The sequence below is a fragment of the Gopherus flavomarginatus genome, chromosome 9, assembly GCF_025201925.1.
Source record: "Gopherus flavomarginatus isolate rGopFla2 chromosome 9, rGopFla2.mat.asm, whole genome shotgun sequence".
Classification (NCBI taxonomy): Eukaryota; Metazoa; Chordata; order Testudines; family Testudinidae; genus Gopherus; species Gopherus flavomarginatus.
In genome coordinates, this window is record NC_066625.1 from 42363275 (window position 1) to 42379427 (window position 16153).

The 16153-nt window shown below is 48.6% G+C and overlaps 2 non-coding genes across 2 annotated transcripts; both read right to left on the reverse strand.

The window, feature by feature from the left end:
* Positions 1-1726: 1726 nt before the first annotated feature.
* Positions 1727-1809, reverse strand: TRNAP-AGG (transfer RNA proline (anticodon AGG)). The gene has a single exon. It is a non-coding gene; the product is annotated as a tRNA-Pro (tRNA).
* Positions 1810-13650: 11841 nt separating this feature from the next.
* Positions 13651-13723, reverse strand: TRNAV-AAC (transfer RNA valine (anticodon AAC)). Its single transcript has one exon. It is a non-coding gene; the product is annotated as a tRNA-Val (tRNA).
* Between the last annotated feature and the right edge of the window lie 2430 nt (positions 13724-16153).

The following is a 16153-nucleotide window of genomic DNA, read 5'->3' on the forward strand; positions in this document are numbered from 1 at the left end:
CCCTTGGTCATCTTTTCTCCAAGCTGAAAAGTCCCAGGCTTATTATTCTCTATTCATATGGCAGACACTCCACACCCCTTTACTGAACCTTTTCCAATTCCAATACATCTTTTCTGAGATGGGGTGACCATATCTGCATGCAGCATTCAAGATGTGGGTGTACCATGGATTTATACAGCGGCAATAAGATTTTCTCTCTTATTTTCTATCCCTTTCCTAATGATTCCCAACATTCTGTTCCCTTTTTGACGGCCGCTGCACACTGAGTGGATGTTTGCAGAGAACTATCCACAGTGACTCCAAGATCTCTCACTTGAGTGGCAACAGGTATTTGACATCCCATCGTTTTATATGTAGAGTTGAGATTGTGTTTGCCAATGTGCATCACTTTGCATTTATCAGCATTGAATTTCATCTGCCATTTTGTTGCCCTTTCACCTAGTTTTGTGAAATTTCTTTGTAGCTCCTCACAGGCTGCTTTGGACTTAACTGTCCTCTGTAGTTTTGGATCATCTGCAAATTTTGTCACCTCTCTGTTTAGCAGATCGTTTATCAATATGTTGACTAGTCCTGGTCCCAGTATAGACATCACTAGGTACGAGTTTGCATCCTGAAAACTGATCATTTATTCCTACCCTTTGTTTCCCAGCTTTTAACCAGTTATTGATCCATGTGAGGACCTTTCAGAGGTGAAAGTAAGCTGGTACGTTCTGGTATGGGGTACTGGCAAGAGCGGGTACGCTGTGCCAAGCTGGCCAGGCTTTCCCAGTCTGGTGATTTAAAGGGCCCAGGGCTCCCTGCAGTGGCCGGAGCCCCGGGCCCTTTAAATCGCCTCCTGAGCCCCACTGCCGGAGCCATGGGACCTTTAAATCACCTCCCAAGCCCTTCTGCTGGAGCCCCCGGAAGCAAATCACTGCCATGGATGCTGCTCTTCCTGCACTACGAACACAGAGCAGGGGCGGTGGTAGCTTCCTTACAGTGGGGCGGGGGCACCGTTGTCTGAACTGTGGCGCTCTCATGACACCCCTTCCCCAAGGAACCACACTCACACCACCCCTCCCCCTGAGGCCACACCCACAGAACACCTCTTCCTCCCAAGACTCCACCCTTTCCCCCCCTCCATCACTTATCATAACAGCCGGTAAAGAGTGGTGGGGTCATGACCCCCTAACCTCCCTGTTCCAGCACACCTGACACAGAGCTAAGCAGGCCGCAGCATGCATGTGTGACAGAGGCTGCTGTGCTTAGCTGAGCCAGTGAGCGAAGCAGGGGCTGATGTTGGGGCTCTCCCCTTCCCCCTGCCTCAGGACCGGTTGCTTGCAGCAGCTGTCTTTACTTAGAGACAGTGTGCCCACACACTCACTCACTCTTCCCTCCCCCCACCCAAACACATTGCAGTTGAAAAGCAGCTGGCAATCTAGTAGGATTCCCATGGAACAATGGGATGGAGAAACCTGCATCATGCGATGCTGTACTGGCCCGTGACGCACTGCAAACCCTTCCCAAAGCATCTGCAGCCAGTTGCACAGCTACCCACAGTGCACTGCTCTCTGTGGCCATCCTAGAGTCTAGCATGGATGTGCTCTGGTAAGACAAGAAGCATATGTGGACATGCAACAGGTATTTAATTCAAACACTTTAAAGCCACATTACCCAGTAGTGTAGATATAGCTTGGGAGCGAGACAAGACCCAGCTCTGTTGAAACTAAATGACCACAACTTCCTCCGTAGTTGACAGGATTTGAAGCTGCGTGGGGAAGACCTCAATGGATTCCTAGTCCATTGCCTTAACCACTCGGCCACAACTACTTGCTTGAGATGGGTCTCTCACTACACTCCAGTTCTGTTCTCACTGAGTGATCAATTCCAGATGTTTCCTCAGACCAGCTTCCACAACACACTCACTGCTGTGCCATTGTGTAAGTGTGTCCATGGCTGAACTGCAAGAATTCCTGCTCATTTCCCTTCTGGCTGGAGCATGAAGAGAGTGTGTTTGTGGTCAATGACGTTCCTGTAGAATGTTGTCCATTTCCTGCCTTGAACATTCAGACAGTTCCTTTACCATCCTATCCCCCGCACATCAGGGATTGCAATAGCAGGGGGCAGGTTTTCTCTGGGGCACTGAGATTTGTCAGGGGGTTGGTGGCTCCTTTCTCTCCTCATCCTGGAGTAAACTAGGCTTTTTATTGCATCCTTGATGTTTCAAGGCACAGCAACAGATGACCGAGGAAAGAGGTGAACAGGGCGGGCCTCAGGGGAGGGGCAGAGAGGTGCAAGTGGTGGGCAGGGCCAGTTTCATGGGTGGGGCAAAGAGGTGTGGGTGGTGGACAGGGCAGGTCAGGGGAGGGGATAGAGAGGTGTGAGTGATGGCCAGGGCTGGTCCTTGGAGAGGGGGCAGAGAGGTTTGGGCAGGGTGAGTCTCAGGGGAAGGGCAGAGAGGTGGGGGGAGCAGGCAGACCTTGGGGGTGGGGGTGGAGAGACACAAGGAGGCTTTCGGGGAGGAGAGGAGTGAGCAAAAGGTGGACCAGCAGGCCTCAGCCAAAGAGAAAGAGCAGGGGTGGGAAATGGCCAAATGAGAGTGAGAGCAGAGCACAGGTGGGGCCTCAGAGGGAGGAGAATGAATCAAGGGGATGGAGTGGGCAGGGCTGCCCAGAGGGTTCAGGGGGTCTGGGGCAAAACAATTTTGGGGACCCCTTCCATAAAAAAAAGTTGCAATACTATAGAATAATATATTCTCATGTGATCCCTGCAGGGCCTGGGGCAAATTGCCCCACTTGCCCCCCCTCTGGTTGACCATGCCCCAGCCTCTCCTCATAAGTCCCCTGCCCCCTAATCATTTTTGTTGCCCTCCCCTAGACTCTCTCCAATTTGTTTCTGTAGTGGGAGGGCAAAAACTGGACGCAATGCTCCAGATGTGGCCTCACCAGTGCCGAATAGAGTGGAATAATCACTTCCCTTGATCTGTTGGCAATGCTCCTACTAATCCAACCCAGCATCACCTGTTACCCATATTGAATGCAGACCCAACAATATTTGATCAATTGGTTACTGTCCATTCAGGAAGTTCTTTCCTACCTATTCATAAAGAATGAAGATGCTCTGAGCAGAGGGGATAGAGTTGTCCCATCCATGTAGTTAATCCATCTCCCCGAGAGGTGGTAGCTACGTCACTGGGGGAAGCTATGTGGGTGGGTGTGCAAGCTGTGGTGTCTCCATGTATCTATAAGTTTAATCAAACCCCATTTTTGAAAGCACTGTGGTCTGGGAAGAGAACGGGACATCTCTAAGGCAGGGTCTGTCCTTCAAAATCTTTAAGATCACTGACTTACTTCCACAGCAATCATGGGAGTGTAGCTAAGTGGTAGAGTGTTTGACTGCAGATTAACTAGTCTGTGGTTCTAATCCCAGTGCCCTCTTATAAACCTCTCTCTTCAACACATATAATTGCATTTCCATTATGTTGAGGAGTTCCACTGAATAGGAATCCCTGAAATGAATGGAAGCACTCAATGTTTTCCTGTGCAAATGCATAAAAATCTAGCAAACATGTTCCTTCACTGAAATCAGTTCCAATGCTCTGAAGGATTAAAGAATTCTTATTGAGGTTGCAGGAAAAAACCATCCTGATGTGCAGAAAGAATAGTAAATATGGCAGGCGACCAGCTTGACTTAACAGTGAAATCCTTGCTGATCTTAAACGCAAAATAGAAGCTTACAAGAAGTGGAAGATTGGACAAATGACCAGGGAGAGGTATAAAAATATTGCTCAGGCATCCAGGAGTGAAATCAGGAAGGCCAAATCACATTTGGAGTTGCAGCTAGCAAGAGATGTTAAAAGTAAGAAGAAGGGTTTCTTCAGGTATGTTAGTAACATGAAAAAAATCAAGGAAAGTGTGCGCCCCTTACTGAATGAGGGAGGTAACTTAGTGGAGAGAGGATGCGGAAAAAGCTGATGTACTCAAAGCTTTTTTTGCCTCTATCTTCAAAAACAAGGTCAGCTCCCAGACTGCTGCACTGGGCAGCAGAGTGTGGGGAGAAAGTGACCAGCCCTCTGTGGAGAAAGAAGTGGTTCGGGACTATTTAGAAAACTGGAGATGAGCACATGTCCATGGGCCTCGATGTGCTGCATCCGAGGGTGCTAAAGGAGTTGGCGGATGTGATTGCAGAGCCATTGGCCATTATCTTTGAAAACTCATGGTGATCGGAGGATGTCCAGGATGACTGGAAAAAGGCTACTGTAGTGCCCATCTATAAAAAGGGAAGAAGGAGGATCCAGGGAACTACAGACCAGTCAGCTCACCTCTGTCCCTGGAAAAATCATGGAGCAGGTCGTCAAGGAATCAATTCTGAAGCACTTAGAGGAGAGGAAAGTGATGAGGAACAGTCAGCATGGATTCACCAAGGGCAAGTCATGTCTGACTAACCTTATTGCCTTCTATGAGGAGGTAACTGGCTCTGTGGATGAGGGGAAAGCAGTGGATGTGTTATTCCTTGACTTTAGCAAAGCTTTTGATATGGTCTCCCACAGTAATCTTACCAGCAAGTTAAAGAAGTATCGGCTGGATGAATGGACTGTAAGGTGGATAGAAAGCTGGCTAGATCGTCAGGCTCAACAGGTAGTGATCAAAGGCTCCATGTCTAGTTGACAGCCGGTTTCAAGCGCAGTGCCCCAAGGGTGGGTCCTGGGGCTGGTTTTGTTCAATATCTTCACTGATGATCTGGAGGATGGTGTGGATTGCACCCTCAACAAGTTTGCAGATGACCTTAAACTGGGAGGAGTGGTAGATACACTGGAGGGTAGGGATAGGATACAGAGGGACCTAGACAAATTAGAGAACTGGGCCAAAAGAAACCTGATGAGGTTCAACAAGGACAAGTGCTGAGTCCTGCACTTAGGACGGAAGAATCCCATTCATTGTTAAAGAGTAGGGACCAAATGGCTAGGAAGCAGTTCTGCAGAAAAGGACGTAGGGGTTACACTAGACGAGAAGCTGGCTATGAGTCAACAGTGTGCCCTTGTTGCCAAGAAGGCTAACGGCATTCTAGGCTGTATAAGTAGGGGCATTGCCAGCAGATCGAGGGATGTGATCATTCCTCTCTATTCGGCATTGGTGAAGCCTCATCTGGTGTACTGTGTCCAGTTTTGGGCCCGACACTACAAGAAGGATGTGGAAAAATTGGAAACAGTCCAGCAGAGGGCAACAAAAATGATCAGGGGTCTGAAGCGCATGACTAATGAGGAAAGGCTAAGGGAACTGGGCTTGTTTAGTCTGAAGAAGAGAAGACTGAGGGGGGATTTGATAGCTGCTTTTAAGTACCTGAAAGGGGGTTCCAAAGAGGATGGACCTAGACTGTTCTCAGTGGTAGCAGATGAGAGAACAAGGAGTAAGGGTCTCAAGTTGCGGTGGGGGAGGTTTAGGCTGGATATTAGGAAAAAACTTTTTCACTAGGAGGGTGGGGAAGCACTGGAATGGGATGGCTAGGGAGGTGGTGGAATCTCCTTCCTTAGAGGTTTTTAAGGGCCGACTTGACAAAGCCCTGGCTGGGATGATTTAGTTGGGGATTGGTCCTGCTTTGAGCAGTGGATTGGACTAGATGACTTCCTGAGGTCCCTTCCAACCCTAATATTCTATGATTATATGATTAGATGCTCTAATGGTTTCTTCTGGCCATAAAGTCGACTAATTTCTGAAAAATGGAGCGTAGCATTGGGAGCAGCATCTGATGTTTTACTGTCTAGCCGGTTTGCTGCCTAGAACGAACACTCCTTGAGTGGGGTGATCCACAGGGAGTAGCTCAAACCTCCAAAGTGCCTGGCCTGGGGTAGGACATTAGCACAGCAAGGGAGGGGTGTGGCAGTGACATCACAAAGGCCTTTTGCAAGACCTCAGACTATTAGTCCAAGGTGGTGGGGAGGTGGTGACCTCACAGAGAGATGCTGACATCATCCAGGCTAGACAGGGGCGAGGGGCCAGGGAAACCTCAGAGACCCCTGTGGCTTTGCATCAGCAAGTCTCCTTCTCCAGGTCTCTCCTTGAGGACTGATAAAGTATTCGGGTTCACAGATGTGAGCACCAGGAGGAACCTCTTTCGAGTTTTCTCCTTCCCTTGTAGTGATTTTACTAGAAAACAGCCGTCCCTGTTTAGAACATAACAGCCTCCTGGAGGTTTGAAACCTGTTCAGTCTGATCCATCTGGTGACAGTTGAATTCTAGACATGGAAAACACGAGCTTAAGGAGGCAGAATTTTATTGCACACCTGGGATTTTGTCCCTTAGAATCAATGCGGACATAAGGGTTTGTCCTTTTTGTTTCAGCTTTTCCTCCATCCATCCTTCCCTCCTTTCTGTTCTTCTCTTGCTTCTTATCTCCTTTTTCCTATTCCCCTCTCAACACCAGCAGGTGTGCTTGTGTGTGTGTGTGTGTGTGTTGCGGGGGAGTGCTCTGCAGCTCCCACTGTGAGAGATCCGCCCAAAAATGTGGGACTGAAATAGTGCTTGGGCAGTGATCCCCAGCAGTCACCTGGGCCATCTTTTGGGCTCTCTGGTAAAAATCCTCAGCCTCCCATCCTCAGTCTCTATCCTGATTGGCTGAGCAGGGGGTTATTGACAGGGAGGAGACTCAGGTCCATGTTGTTCTCTTTTAAGAACAAGGAAATAAGTCAGAACCAGTTCTATGTTTGACATATTTTGTTGCTTCTTTGCATTAACTGTCTCTGAGCAGTTGATGATTCCCTCTAACATTGCAGTTCTCCTCAAATACTTGCTGAGTAATTACTGTGCACTGTTGTTGGTCTGGAGCTCATCTGAGAGCACATTATTCAGGTCATTCAATGTCTGAAATTCAAAATCCGATGGTTGGTTTGAAAATCAGGGCTCTTGGGTCCTATTCCCAACTCTGCCACTGCCTGGCTGTGTGACCTAAGACAAGTCAGTTCTCCTTTCTCAGCCTTAGCTTCTCCCTCTTTCAAGTAGGGATAATAATGATCCACTCTTACCTACCTCATGGTGGGTGGAGGATGGGGTTCCATTGGAGAGTGTCACTAAGAGTAGTGCATGATATGAGGTGTCCCATCACGTTTACTCAGAGCAGATTATGACATAATAGATTAGCTGAAACAGTCATCTTTATTTGTATTTTTTTATTTTGGAATTGTTAAGAGCAGCAACGACTTAGCTCAGACTGAAGCATCTTATCTAATTTTCAAGATCTAAGTGTCTCCTCCTTGTGTGTGATGACACAATTTAACACACTGTGACAAACAGGAGATGCTTTTGTTTTGCAACAAAATCTTTTTGCAAAGAACTTCCATCTCACTTGTTATGATTCTGAGAAACAAACTGGTTTAGTCTGAATGGAATATTTGGACAGAAACGGTTGGAATAAAATTTTCCCACCATCTCAATTCCTGAGCTGTATCCCTGCCTCTGGGGGGATTTGTTGTCTGTTAGAACAGGAGTCTGACTGACGGCTTCTCTTTCTGGCTCTGCCAGTGCCTTGCTGTGTAGGCCCTTGGGTAGGTCACCTCCTTTCTCTGTACCTCAGGCTCCTCCCATTTGTCCAATGGGAACAGGGACAGTTCTCGAATTCTGGGCAGTTGTGAGCCTGAGTGAGAAAAGGGGTGTTGAAGCCCTCTGTGAAGAAGAAATGGGAGTTTCACGGTGTTTTTGTACCAAGGAATTCTAAAGTTTGCTAAAGTGTCTAGTCTGTGGAAACAAGAAATGGTCGGGGCCAAACTTTTTAACCACAGCCTTTTTAAAGCCCTTTCAAGGATGTGAGTCCCTATCTTTTAGGTACCTGGGGTTCTTTGCCAGCAGGAGAGAAGAGGTTCATGCCTCCGTTTTTGTGGCCTTAACAAACCAGGTGTTGTGCCCCAGTTCTCGTCTGAGATCCCTGAAAAAGAACATCTTCCCATCCATGAACAAGACAGGACCTATCTTTCAAAGCGGAACAATGAGATCCCTGGGATTTACAGACTAGCTAGCCTGACTCCCATAGCTGGAGAGGTACTGGAATACATTCTTAAACACTCAGTTTGTCAGCAGCACCTACAGGATAATTTTGTTCTTAGGACGAGTGAGCATGGATTTGTCAAGAACAAATCATTCCAAACTAATCCTCTTTCCTTCTTCGGCAGGGTTCTGGGCCTTGTGTAGGTGGGTAAACAATAGATGGGATCTAGCTTGCAGTTACTAAGGCTTTCGACACTGTCCCGTAGGACATTCTCACAAGCAAACGAGGGAAATGCAGTCCAGCTGCAATCAGTGTAATGTGGGTGCAGAGCTGGTTGAAAGCTCAGACTCCAGGAGCCCTTCTCCATATTTGGCTGTCAAATGGAGAGGGTGTCCCTAGTGGGTCTGGCAGGCATCAGTCCGGAGTCCGGTACTATTCAATATTTTCATGAATGATTTGGAAAATGCAGTGGAGACCATGCTTCTTAAATTTGCAACTGACACCAATCACTTTGGAGCACAGGACTGGAATTCAAAACGTCCTTAACAAATTGGAGACTTGGTCTTCTTGAGCCAAACTCCATGGCTGGGCCCCTCTCTCTACACTGGGCTGAAGTGAAACCCCAGAGCCAAACACTCCTCCTGGGCAGTGCGCTCTGACCTTGAATGGTCAGATGCTGCTTAGCACTGTCAGAGCAACTTTTGCTGGGAGATTCTCCCAGCGCTTTCCAATAGCGGGAAAGTATGAAATCCCCATTTCACTGCTGGGGACAGAGCCCTAGAGGTGAGAGCAACTTTCCCAAAGTCCCCCAGGAAAAGGAAAAGAACCAGCAGTGGAACCAATAGGAAACAAAGCAATGGAACTCAGGAGTCCTGGGGGTGTGCTAGGGTGACCAGATGTCCTTATTTTATAGGGACAGTCCGTATTTTGGGGTCTTTTTCTTATCTAGGATCCTATTACCTCCCACCCCCTGTCCCGATTTTTCACACTTGCTGTCTGTTCACCCTAGGGTGTGCACATGTGTGGGTCCCAGCTTCTCCCTGCCCCCCTCATTGAAGCAGAAGTGCAGGGTTACTACCCTGGGTACTGCAGGGCACCGGTGGACATGGGGCTGGCTGGAGGTAGGGTCTGGCTGCAGGCAGGGTAAGGGGTGCGGGGCTGGCTGGCTTCAGGCAGGGGGGTGCATTGGGTTGGCTTTAGACAGGGCAGGGGATGCAGGGCTGGCTGCAGACAGGGGGTGCAGGGCTGGTGCAGGGTGGGTGGGTGTGGGGGCTGGTTGGCTTTGGGCAGGGCCACAGGGGGGTGTGGCAGGAGATAGCTGGAGACAGGGCTGGGGGTTTGTCAGGGGCTTTGCTGCAGGGCTGGCTGCAAGTAGGGCAGGGAGGATGCGGCTGGTGTGGGCAGGGCAGAAGCTGCAGGGCTGTCTGGAGACAGAGGATGGCTGCGGGCAGGGCTGGGCAGGGGGTGCAGGGCTGGCTGAAGGCAGGGCATGGGGCAGGGCTGGTGCAAGGATGTTTCACTCCCTAGGTGAAACTTCCACCTTGCACCCTCCCCCCCTGCGCCCCCACCCTGAGGTGCCCCACCCATGGCAGCTCCTCCCCTCCACCCTGAGGATCCCCTCTTGTGGCAACTCCCCCGCTCTTCCCTGCAGCACCCCCCATCGCCCCAGCTCACCCCTGCTCCAAGCACGAGCACCCTGAGCACACCATGGCTGCTTCACTTCTCCTGCTTCCCAGGCTTGTGGCGCCTAAGCCTGCCAGGCAGTCAAGCACCCTCCTCTGAGCCACAGCAGCCCTGACATTTGACAATAGAGGCACCTTAACTCCTGAGTTAATTCAATGTGTCCCCCTCCGGGGTCCAGCTCCGATCACCAGATACTTGGGGTATGTCTATACCACCTGCCGAATCGGTGGGCAGCGATCGATCCAGCGGGGGTCGATATATCACGTCTAGTGTAGATGCAACACATTGAGTGCTCTCCCCTCGACTGCTGTACTCCAGCTCGGTGAGAGACCCAGGCAGAGTCTACGGGGAGCTGCAGCAGTCGACTCACCACGACTGTGACATTGTAAGTATAATATAATATCTCATTGAAAGGTGACAGCGCCAGAAAGAGTTAATTAACTCACCTCACCGACTGATTTGACCCATGGGTGAACCTTAAGAACTGGTTAGCAAGATATGTGAATGAACAGAGCTTTGAAATGCAAGTCTGCATTGTTAGAGGTAGAAGGGGAGATGTTTGCTCAGGTCTTGTGATGTAGGCAAACAAGTCTTGTCTATTGCTACAGTTTTAATTCAAAGAGCAAAAAAGGAATATTAACATTAATGATGATACTTGAGTGAAATAGTATTATTGTCTATGTATCTCTTTGAAAGTTGTGGTAACCTGTATCTGAACTGTTTAATGAATAAATTACTCTGTACTAATTGCCAGGATGCTTGGAAGGAGAGTTAAGCCTATTGTCTTCTGAGGCCGAAAGGCTGCTGGAAATGTATTAGAACCCTGGGACACGATCCTTCTTCATCTCAGATCTGCTTTGGGTTTCAAGAGGGGGAAACCTTAAGCCACAAGGATTGAGATCCCCAGTCATTGACTGGAGCCACCCTGAATATGGAAATTGGACTATAACCTATGGACTATTTCTAAAAGAACTTTTGGCAACTACAAGCTCACCTCTACTATGTATCTGAACCTCAAGAATTGAATTCAGGTCGATATGTCTATTAATCTTTTAATGAACACTCTGTATCTTTTCTTTTCTAATGAATTTTAGTTTAGTTAATAAGAATCGGCTATAGCATGTATTTTATCTAAGATATAAGTTATAATTGAACCTGGGTATGTAGCTGATCCTTTGGGATCAGAAGAATCTTTTCTTTAACATGATGAAGTAAGATTTTCAGGAATCATGATCATATCTGACAAGTGTGTCTGGACGGAGGCCTGAGGCTGGGTACTTTAAGGGAACTGCATGGTTTAAACTTGTAAGTAACCAATGAGGTACTACAGAAGCTGTTTTGTGTTGGCCTGGTAAATCTAAGTATGAGTAAACTCAGCTTTTTATTCCATCCTTGATGTTTCAAGGAACAACAACAGATGACCGAGGAAAGAGGTGGACAGGGCGGGCCTCAGGTGAGGGGCAGAGAGGTGCAAGTCTTGAGGGAAATGGGGAATGTCTGTAGTTTGGAATTTGCAGGTGTTGTCCTGGACCATCAAAGGGAACAGTTGCAAGTACTTTTTCAAGGCAGGCACCTTGGCTTAGCTGACTAAAGCACCTGCCTAAAAAATAGGAGATCCTGGGTTCAACTCCCAGTGGTGCCTTGTTCTATGCGTTTTGTCTCCTCTGCTCACATTTTCCTGTGTCTTTCTAGGAAACAGAAGAGAGCTCCCTTGGTATCCAAGTCATTACTTACTAAGGAAAAGGCTTCTTTGGAGAAACGTTGGAAAGAATCAAATCACAAGCCTGGAGTTGATGAAAAGGCTTCTGTGACTGGCATTGGCATGGTGGTTGCTTTGACTGCAATTGCTGCAACATAAAAGCCTGAGCCACACGTCCTTGTGATTCGCTGGGGATGTCCACACACAGATGTCATGTCGTCTTCCTTTTGATTGTCACTGATGAAAAATGGAGCAGCTGGGAGAAAAGTCCCAGAGGCACTTGCCAGGTAAAGTGAAGGTTAGAGATGCAGCACCCAGTGGTGGTGCCTTGCCAAATGTGTCCGCTCCTCCCACTTTTTGGTCAATCTTTTGAAGAAGCAGAGAAGACTGCCTCTGCCTTGCAATGCAAATGCTTCCAAAAGAAACCGGTCATTTTTTCTGACAAGTGTTGGAAGAGGCACCTAAGAAACGTGGAGACAAGGAAAAGGTCATCGTAACTCAACTTGCATCCATGGCTCTTGAGGCCACAACGCAGAGCACTGAGCACTGTACGACCACAGCTGGGGACAGAAGAGTCTTTTTCAAAGGCATTTTCCACTAGCAGGGTCTTCTCTGTGCACAGAATTCCTGATAATTTGATGTCTGCAGGCACTGGAGATCACTGTTTTGGCATCTCTCTTTCTCTCTCAGTGAGCATCCGCTGTGGTTGCTGAAAGTCTGTGATGGGATCTATGGGATGCAACCTGAACAGTGGGACCCCTGAGCCCTTTGTCCCACCACCTGGACTCCCTCTCACACATGTGATGCTGAGACAAGCTGTGAAGCTCTGGCAGATATTGCACTTACACAGACATCCGTAGATAGGGACACAGCCAACTGAATTACATGAATGTTTCTGCAGCAACTCATAACACTAATGATAGAGAGTCGCCCCCCCCCCAGCTCTGCAGCCTTGCACCCCTGGATCATACCATCTTGCTATAATCAGAAGCCTGATCAGTGTGAGTTTATTACACAGGGTCCACCCCTCCCTCACTGTGAATAGTACATGAACCAGCCTTGTAATGGAGCTGAGATTTCCCAAGAACTTCAAGCAAAATACACCAGTTTAAGTACAGCATAAAACAGATTTATTAACTAAAGAAAGATGGAGTTTTAAGGATTATAAGTGGTAGTAATAAAAGATCAAAGTAAATTACCATGGAAATTAAAGATAAATTCACATTCTAAACTTTACACCTTATTACACTAGGGCGTAGTTCAGTTATGCACACAGGAAGGCTTAATGCTTGAGCTGCTGCACATGCTGGGCAGGCTTAAAGTCGGGCTCCCCATGGCAGGAGAGAAGAAGACTCGGCCCCAGGAGGGGCAGGCTGCGGCTTCCTGGATCGCATTTGCTCACAGGCAGCGCCCTGCCCCCACTCCCAAGTCATCCATGGTGCCCCCAGGTCGGCCAGAATGGAGCAGCAGTTTTCACTGCACTACGTCCACTTATGACTTACATGCAACTCCCAGACTCACCACAGCCCACCATCTCGGCCAGAAAGGAGCCCACTCAGCCTCACCATTGCTGCTTTTCCTTCCCCCCAGAACCCCGCTTCTCCTGGGCTGCAAGTAGCCATCCCTGGGATGCCAACAGGCAGCAACAGGGGTCTGTCTCCCAGCAGCCAACTGCACCTCCATGGGTTCAGCCCTCAGAAGGGCAGGTGGGGTTTCCTGGATCCCAGTTGCTCACAGCCAGCCCAGCCTCCACCTCTAAAACCATCAGTCACGCCCCCAGGTTGGCCATAAAGGAGCCGCCATTCTCCCCTTGGACTCAGCTTTGCTTGTTTTCCTTTCACCCAGAACCCCCTTCTTCTCCTGGGCTGCAAGTAGCCACTCCTGGGAAGCCAAGAGGCAGGCACAGGATTCTGCCTCCCAGCAGCCAATCACACTTCCCCAGGCTTTGCAGAATGAAGAGTGGTGCTCTACTAACCCCACTCAGCCACATAGCTTCTTCCCTGCCTTCCTCAGCTCAACTTTCCTCTATTGCCCCATTCCTGCCGCACTTTTTCCTTTGGCCAGTCACACAAAGGAGCCCAGCAGGAAGTGACAGCCTCTATAGGCCAACCTCCAACAGCAGAGGTGGCTAAGCCACAAGCCTCCAAATGGTGACTGGCCTAACTACACTAGGTTCTCCAGCCTGACACCAAGGTGCTTTCTCCACTGCTGTCAGTATCCTCTGTCATGCAGGGGTTGGAGTTATCCCAGGGACAGGCCATTAGGAGGAGTAGCCTTTCTGAACAACAAGGGGATCTGGGAAAAGGAAGCCAGCATGTTTCTGCCTGGTTTTGAACCAGGGACCTTTTGCATGTTAGGCAAATGTGATAACTACTACACTACAGAAACTCAACCTGCTTGGCTGTTGCTCACTCTGGCACAGACCGATGGACAAATCTAGAGAATGTGGTGGTAGCCCCTCGATAGGTCAGCTGGCAGAGCAGAGGACTGGAGCCAGCACTCAGGAAGTCATCCTTACCTCGCCCATGTGACTCCAGCTTGAGGGAGAGCTTCTTTTTCTTCTCCTTGCTGACAAAGAGCAAGAGAAGAATGAAAGGTTAGGTGGGCCAACCCGGTGCAAAAGCCCATGCTGTCTTTTCCTGCTGCATAGCCTGAAATGGGGGACTCGTTGCAGTTAAAGGAACTGCTACACTCTCAGAAAACATCCCGCTCGTGCATAAAGGAGGATAGAAGAGCCTGTTAGTCTAGCACGCTCCCAACTGAACTGTTTCAGCAGCTGCTAGGTTTCTTTTTGGCCTGTTACTTTTCTGTCTGGGATGTTGTTGTCAGCTGTGGCACAGACAAAGGACGTCACTGCGAGCTGCCCATGAAGATAAGATTTACTTTTGCCTTCCTTGCTCGGCTTTACTTGCTTCCTCACCCTATTCCTGCCTTAGTTCCTGTGTTACCTGAAGGCAACGGGGGCCCAGCAGTACGAAGAGGAAGTTAGACAGCTAGACCCTGGTGGCAAAAGTTCTACCACCGCTTGCCACCCCACTCTCTTCTCCCAGCTTCACATATTGACTGCCAGGGACTTGGTGCCCAGCAGTGCAACGGAAGGCAGTGGACAGAGCCACCCTCGCCTTGAAGCTCTGGCTCATTAAACCATATCTTCAGTCGCTGATGGCCAATGAGAGACCAACAGCGCTTGCTATTTTAGCACTTGAAAATGCCATTGGTCAGTCATTGGATCTCTTTAATGCTGTTACATAACAAAAGAAAATAGAATCTTAGTGTGACATTCTGTACCTTTGGGGGAGCGTGCTGTAACCCCCATATTCCTCATTTTCATATAATCGTGATCTTATATACAGAGCATGCCTTGTAAGGCATCAGGGGAAAGGATATGATCTGCTGAAAGTCATTTCTCTACCCATAGATGTTTACCATTCATGCATATGAAGTTATGAGAATTGTGCAGTGTGGTTGTCACTATGCTGTAAGGTGGGGGAGTCAGCCAAATATTAGCTCCCCAGTGACAACAGCAAGGAAAGTAACCAACACCCGGACAGGGTGTCAAACAACCTATCAACAGCCATTGTTCAGCAAGGGAGCTACAGGGCAATCACTTACCTGCAAGAGGACACCCTAGGGGAATTGCTCAGACTTGCTTGGAGAGACGCAGTGATGCTCACCTGACTCTGAAGGGGGAGCAAAGCCAAGAGGGAAGAAAGGACATGATAAAAGCAGAGACATTTGCCATGCTTTGTCTCTTTCGTCCACCTACATCTACAGACACTCCCACACCAAGCAACTGAAGTGCTGACGAAAGGGGAGAGCCTGGCTGAAAAGCCACCAGCCAGCCTGTGGTGAGAAGCATCTAAGTTTGTAAGGGCATTGAAAGGGTTAAGATCAGCTTAGAGTGCATTTTGCTTTTATTTCACAAAAACAACTAGGAGTCCGGTGACGCCTTAAGAACTAACAGATTTATTTGGACACAAGCATTCGTGGGTAAAAAGCCCTCTTCTTCAGATGCATGGAGTGAAAATTGCAGATAAAGGCATAAATATATATTGGAACATGATGTAAAGGGAATTACCATACAAGGGGAGAACCAGTGTTGAAGGCTAATTCAGTCAGGGTGGATGTGGCTCTCTCTAAGTAATTGACAGGGAGGTGTCAATACCAAGAGAGGGAAAATTGCTTTTGTAGTGAGCCAGTCACCCCCAGTCCCTCTTCAAGCTCAAATTAATGGTGTTAAGTTTGCAGATCAGTTGTAACTCTGCAATTTCTCTTTGAAGTCTGTTTTCGAAGTCTTTTGAATGGCTTCTTTTAAATGGCTACTTTGAATGGCTACGTTTAATTGTGTTATTGAATATGAACATGTAAATGTGTTATGGAAGTCCCATGTGGTCTAGTGGTTAGGATTCTTGACTTTCACCCAGGCAGCCTGGATTCAATTCCCCACACAGGAACAATGCAGAGTTTCTCCTTGGAGGGGAGGCAGGAAACAAAAAGAATGGGAAGGGATCCTGCCAGCAGCAGAGCTGGATAGAGTTGGGAGCAGTACTGGATTTGACATGGTGCCATAGTGCTAGGCCCAAGCTCTGAAGGGACCTGTAAGAGTAACTTCCTCCCCTCTGCAGAAAGGGAGCCTCAGAGCAGCCTGGATTCAGAAGGGGAGCTGAGACCCCATAGGGCCCTGGGAGCTGTAGTTCTTTGGCCAGCTCCCTGCCTTGGAGCAGAGAAGGAACATTTCCCAGCATTCCCTGGGCTGCTATCAACAGTAAAGGGAGGGGGGAAGCTGTGAAACTCCATGCGCTGCAGCTTGCTGTGGCT